The sequence below is a fragment of the Corapipo altera genome, unplaced genomic scaffold (assembly GCF_003945725.1).
Source record: "Corapipo altera isolate COAL_440 unplaced genomic scaffold, ASM394572v1 70, whole genome shotgun sequence".
Lineage (NCBI taxonomy): Eukaryota > Metazoa > Chordata > Aves > Passeriformes > Pipridae > Corapipo > Corapipo altera.
In genome coordinates this window covers 1714907-1720906 of record NW_020884911.1, presented here as the reverse complement: position 1 = coordinate 1720906, position 6000 = coordinate 1714907, and the positions used below count along the sequence as shown (strand labels likewise).

General features: G+C 45.7%; 2 protein-coding genes across 4 annotated transcripts in view; one reads left to right on the top strand and one right to left on the bottom strand.

Moving 5' to 3' along the window:
* The window catches only part of CCDC85A (coiled-coil domain containing 85A), a 190893-nt gene that overhangs the window by 142224 nt on the left and 42669 nt on the right, over positions 1 to 6000 (bottom strand). Inside the window, exons 1-3 of one of the 2 annotated variants that reach the window (XM_027653779.1) lie at positions 4347 to 4393; positions 2810 to 2945; positions 2411 to 2480 (exon numbers count right to left, since the gene is read on the bottom strand). The gene's annotated coding sequence lies outside the window, so the exon portion shown is untranslated. Of the gene's footprint in view, positions 1 to 2410; positions 2481 to 2809; positions 2946 to 4346; positions 4394 to 6000 lie in introns of those variants that run through there. The other variant, XM_027653778.1, reaches the window with a different exon arrangement.
* The window catches only part of EFEMP1 (EGF containing fibulin extracellular matrix protein 1), a 42728-nt gene that overhangs the window by 9475 nt on the left and 27253 nt on the right, over positions 1 to 6000 (top strand). The gene's annotated exons all lie outside the window — the stretch shown is intronic.

Here is a 6000-nt window from a genome sequence, read left to right as displayed (position 1 = left end):
CTGCAGCAAACACGGGCATGTGAACCCTGGCTACGCGTGCCACTTGAATATTAAGTACTTGGACAAGCCATAGGAATGTTGCAGGTCCAAGGGAATCCACAGAAGGACACAAGCTGACACTCTGACAGCTCTTTGTCCCAACTGTTCACAGATGCCAATTGATTCCTTGTACATTTGGATGCATCATGCAGAGATCATCTTTCCTCAGCCCATCCCGACCCAATTGTTCAAGCTGTTAATCTGTGAAACTGCTGCATTTTGCTGCAAAGAGCCCTTTCTGGAGCATCTCTCGAGGGCCCAGAGGGACGCTCACAAAAAAAAACATCTCGCTTTGAGGGCCTGGTTTGGGGCATTTTGGAAATCTGGTCACTGTGAATCATCTCCCCGTGTGTGCTATTTGCACAGCTGTGAGTGTCATGTCAAGACCTTGGATGGATATTCCCTGTTCTGTCTGACCATTTTGCTGGGAGCATCCGTCACAAGCATAAATACAAGCAGCTGCTTTCCTTCTTTTAGTGAGTTGCTGCTTTCCCATTGTCCTGACCCTGCAGGAATATGCTCCATGTGCTGCAGCTAAAGATTCCTCCCCCTTTGCTAATGGTGCTAAGTGTCCTAGAGGCAAGCGAGCCTCCCAAAGCTGTATTATTTAGCTTAGCTGCTGAACTGGGACTGTGCAGGCAAGCCCCAGACTCCCAGTTTAAGTAAACTCATTAGCAGTTCTCATGGCTCCTTGTTCCAGGGATTGTACAGTAGTCACATCCACTGTCATCCTCGTGGGCTGGATTTGTTGATTTTAAAGCCTGTTTCCTTAGTAGCTCGGAGGAGGCTCATGTTTTGACAGACAAAACATTGCAAATGGACTCAGAAGGCACATGGCCTGAAGAAGTCCAAGCCTCCAGCCATCTGTCCTCCTTCAGAATTCCACTCTCTAAGCTGGAGGTCTTTTCCACGGCGCAATCAGGAATAACACCAGATAGCAAAGGGGAAGAATGTGCTTATGCCTGATCCTGACTTGGCTTCCCCCTGTACTTGGCACCCCATTAAAAGGCTTAGAGCATTTATCTCTCCCTTTGAGGAATTCCCTGTACCTGCTGCAAACTCAGCCACAGGCATCCTGCGAGTCAGGGAACCACCCGAGGACTGGGAGCTGTCAGTCGGGAGCATCAGGGAGCACAGAACGAGCACGGGATGGGTTTGTTCCCTATGCCAACACCTGCTCCCAATGAAATCCATCCTCCAGCACACTGCAGTGGTGCACTGAGAGCACCCTGGCAGCAGTTATTGGCACCCTTCCTGGAGGATTTTAGTGATACTACTGCCACTTGAGGGATAGATTTTTGGAAGCCTACTGCCACGAAAGGATCACGGGGATGTTCCCGATGTGCTTGCTCTGGGCAGGTCTGCAGCTGTGTCTTCCCGGTCTCCTGCACTCTCATTCCTCAGCCTGCTGAGAAAGACTCCTCCTCCCTTCAACTGTTTGCTCAGGGTAATTTTCTCTCAACCAATTTCTGCTCCCTTTTCAAACCCCATTCCTACTTCAGACTAATTAGTGCACAGTGGAAATGCTCTTTCATTTTGGAAGTACCAAGCCACCTTTCCCAGGACATTTCTAAAGGATCTCAGCACTGCAGACACACAGTTTTCAAAGTTCCAAGACATTGCTTGAATTTAGCAAGTTGGAAAACTTGTTCAAGTTTGACACTGTTATTTCCCTTATTTTATTCCCTTTCCAAGTGATTTTCTCCCTTTCCATGCTGGCAGAGGAAGATGATAGCTGCTGTTTCTCTCTGCCTTTCTGTGAGTGCCAGAACAGTCCTGCAGGGAGAACAAAGCCTCCCACAAAGGCACCAGTGGTGTGTTTGATTCTCCCCTGCACCACCCAGGGATTCCTGTGCTCCTCTGCATGTCCTTTCCCAGGGAATTCCATCTGCTGCTCCACAGCCCAGCCTCCAGCACTCCAAGAATCCACCCCGTGGGATGTTCAGACTTGCTGTGCTGCCCTTTTCCTCCGGCCAGAGACAATGGGAGTGTCACAGGACTCGGGAGGTGTTTTGGGGCTGCTGGAAACCACAATGGGAGTGTAATTTTTGAGCTCACCTTCCCGGGTTCCCTCTCAAACATTCCACAGATTTTGTGGTGTGCTCAGCTACTCTTGTGCAGCACTTTGTGCTCTGTCTGTGTTCACTGAGCAAGGATTTGTACTTTTTGATCGTGGCTTTAATGTAAGCTGAGCTTGGCCACCTCCCTTCATCACACTTAAAGAATATTTATTCCCTCTTCCCCTCTGTGATGCTTTTTGTTCCACTTTTCCTGGACTATCACCATTTATGCATGTTCTAGGATAAGTCACACTGGATTTAAGCAGCCTTTGGGCTGAAGGGTTTTTATCAAAAGGAGTTTTTACACATACCTGTAGAAGTTTAGTTGCTTCTGTCCACGAGATTGGGGGATCAGAACTTGGCTTGTAAGATCTCTTCCCTCTGGATGTGTCAAGAAAATACAGAATAGGTCATCAGGATATAAAATTCATGGGTAAAAAGCATGAAATTCCCCAAAAACCTTATGTTTTCATCTTTAGTTTGCTAAGTTTTGTTTTCATAGCAGCCAGAAAGCAATGGTTTGGAGAGAAAGTTATTTGCCATAATTAAATATACAGTACAATTTAACTTGCAAAAAACATACTAAACACACAAGGATCCTGCTTGTTTCTTCTTTCATCTACATTTGAACTTTACCAACAATACAAGAGGGATTTGCAAATTATGGAGCTCTGAAGTATTTTAGCACACATGCAGTTATTACAAAATACCTTTTATGCTCATTCCCGTTTGTGTTTTAGTTGTTAATGTGAAATCCCTTTGGAAGTTGGTTCTATTGCAAGTAGAGTGGAGAAATGTTTCATCTTTGTTGGGTAGAATTATATGGTAAAACCTGTAGCATTGAAGCTGGAAAAAAAAAATGAGTAAGAAAACATGTGTTATACAGACTTTTAGAAGTTGCAGTGCTAAGAAAAAGTTCTTCAGGCCCAAAAATTAACTAGACATTTTCTGGCACAAGGTAACCCAAGCTCTTAATTAAGCATTTTTAAAATGAGATATAATTAGACCCTTTATCTAATAATAAAGGTATATCTAATTTTTTTTAAGTAGATATAAGTAGACCCTTATCTGTTGCTGTTACTGAATACCTTAAATAAGGAACTTCACCTACTGAAATATCTTCACCTTCACCCCATATCTGTTCTGCAGTTAGAACTGGGAAAGGTAACAATTTCCTGGGTGGTTTTCAAGAGCTTGCCCATAAGGTAACATTTAACAACAGGCTTGCACACAGGAAAGGAATCAATTTCTGCTCACTTTGCCACGTTTTCAGTATGATTTTAGGACTTGGTCTATCTTATAAAACTATCCTGATCAGAAAGATGGGGAAAACAAATCTCTTTCTTGTCTAAATTTACTCTGTGGAGAATTTTGAGTAGCTGGGCTCCATTAAAAACTAGGTGGGATTAAATACACGTTTAGAAGCAACAGATACAGTCAGTGTTTGGAGAAAGTTCATCTAAGTTGATCAACATAGCATGGCTTCGAGAAATAAATATCTTGGTCAAGTGCCTTAAAAATAGCAACACAGTTCTAAATCAGTCTCAGGGTTCTGGGGTTTGCAGGAGCAGGAGAACATTGTGGCTCAAGGAGCCTGAGGGGAAAGAGAGTTATAACCATATTCATAACCATATTCCTGTTACAGTGTGTGCAGGAAAAAAACCCTCCCTTTTTCCCCATGGTAAACAATCACCATTATTTAAACCATCCAGAAAATCTATTATTTAATCTATTAGCCAGCATGTGGAAAAGGATGATTTTGGGGAGGGGGCTGCTGTCTGTGCGTGTCTTCCAAGACAAAGCATTCCTCTGTCAGAAACTGTGGCTCTTTAAGGCTATAAAAGAGAAAATTCCCCGTGTTTAGAAGATTATTTTTATGAAAGGGTTGCTTCATTCCGTATTTAAATCAAAACATTCTCTCCATTCCGATGACACTGAGATTTCAGTGTCCCCTGTCAGGAGAATCTCTCCTCGCTCTGGATGCAGATTTATAAGGCTCCAGGCACCTTTGAAATCAGCTGAAAGCGCAGCCATGGCCTGGAGCCAAAAGCCCAAACCAGCCAAGGAGATCCACCCAGCAACACCCTCGAGCACCCCCAGCTCTTCCCCTAAGCACAGCTTTAGAGCGCTAGGCTTGAGCTTGTCTCTGCTTTCCCCACCCTCCCAAACGCTTCCTGGGGGATTCCCCGGAGCCGCGCGAGGGCTGTTGGGGATGCAGGAACCGCTTCGCTGCCCCGATTTTCTCACCTGGCAAACAGTTCTTTGCAGGGCTGCTCATCCCGGGGCAAGGGGAATGCTGCAAAACAGAGAAAGCAACGGTTTGGGGGTGAGGACAGGTTTTAAATACAGGGAAAAGAGATAAATATGGCAAACCCACAGAGAAACAAGGAGGGGTGGGGGAAGGCAGGTTTGCAAGTGCTGTTTCCCACTTGGAGACGCACAATTCCAGTCTTGATTTGTGATGCTGAAAGGTGGGACGGCTGGAGGAGCCCAGAAAAGGAAATGCTTCCTGAACTCCCCGCCATGGGATAGGAGTGAGGCCAACAGGATTAAACAAAAGTCTGGGTATTTTACACAGAAGTTAAAACCCAGCACCTTCTGAAAGGGTGATAAACCTAACTGATGCTTAAGGCAATCTGTAATTACTAAAGAGTGTCAGGATGAGGTTAATTGCTGGAGAGCAGATTGGTGATATCTGTGATTTTCTGAGGCATCTCATTCTGAGAATGCACAGCCTGACACGTTTTCCACGTTCCTGGATGTGGTGACTGCCACCTGTGGATTGAGCACCAGGCAATTCCCAGAGCTCTGACAAACCACTCTAGCAGACATTAGGTGCTCAGTACCATAACAGAACCAGGCCTGGCCCTACAACCTGCAGAAGGCTGAGACTTTTTCTGGGGAGAGAACAAACCAGTGTAGTTTTGCTGAGAACTAAAACCATTGGGAAATTCAGACGAGAGCTTGTGTAATTGTGCCAAAGTGTAAATAATCTGATTATTAGCTATCAAATGCAACTCAGTATACTCCTATAGGAAAATGAAACCAGGTTTTAGGATCAGAAGATTTTCATGATAGGAATCACAGTTTGTTATCATGGAATACTGACACTCAGTGACATTTTGTACTGGCAAAACTTCCAGGGGCCTTGTAATGCTCCGTTCTCCTGGACAACACGAGCGTGGAGAAGGAACTGTCCTGCTCTGAACGTACCTTAGGAAGCACATCCTTCCCACCCCGCTCTTGCTGTGCTCAGTGGTGCATTTGGGACAAAAGCTGCAGCAGCCAGTGTGACTCTGTACATCTGACTCCTTGTTGGAGTGCCTGTCACACCCAGCACAGCCAAGAAGTGGCCTCAGCACGTTCTGGCTCGTGGTGCAGCGGGAGCCCCGGGGGCTCATGTGTGACCATGGCCCAGCCAGAAAGAACCACCCCCAGTGCCTCAGAACATGACAGAGAGCCAAAAGGCACCATGATAAGCAGGGTTTTTTTTCCTTTGGCTGTAACAGCCCAAGTGGGACAGCCCTGGGATGTGCCTGGATCAAGTGGGGAGCATCTTTGCTGAAGACATCCCAGGCACTGCAGTTTTATGGCTCCGAGCTGCAGAGCTGGGTCTGTCACACAAATCCAGCTTCAAGACAGCATTACTGTCCCTCTGGGAGGCACTTGGGATGGGCTGCAGAGACAACAGCCCTTAAAAGCTGCTCTGAGAATATGCAGGTTTTTCCATTCCTATCATTTGGGCCTCATCTGAAAAATTAAATGCTTATGTCCCACTGTCAACTATTCTTAGCACTAATTTCACAGTTTAAGCCCAGGGATGACCAAATGGCTTCCTTGCAGTTCTTTTTCTCTTGGTTCACAGCTGGGCTGAGTTTATTTAGTTTGGTGCTTCGGTTGT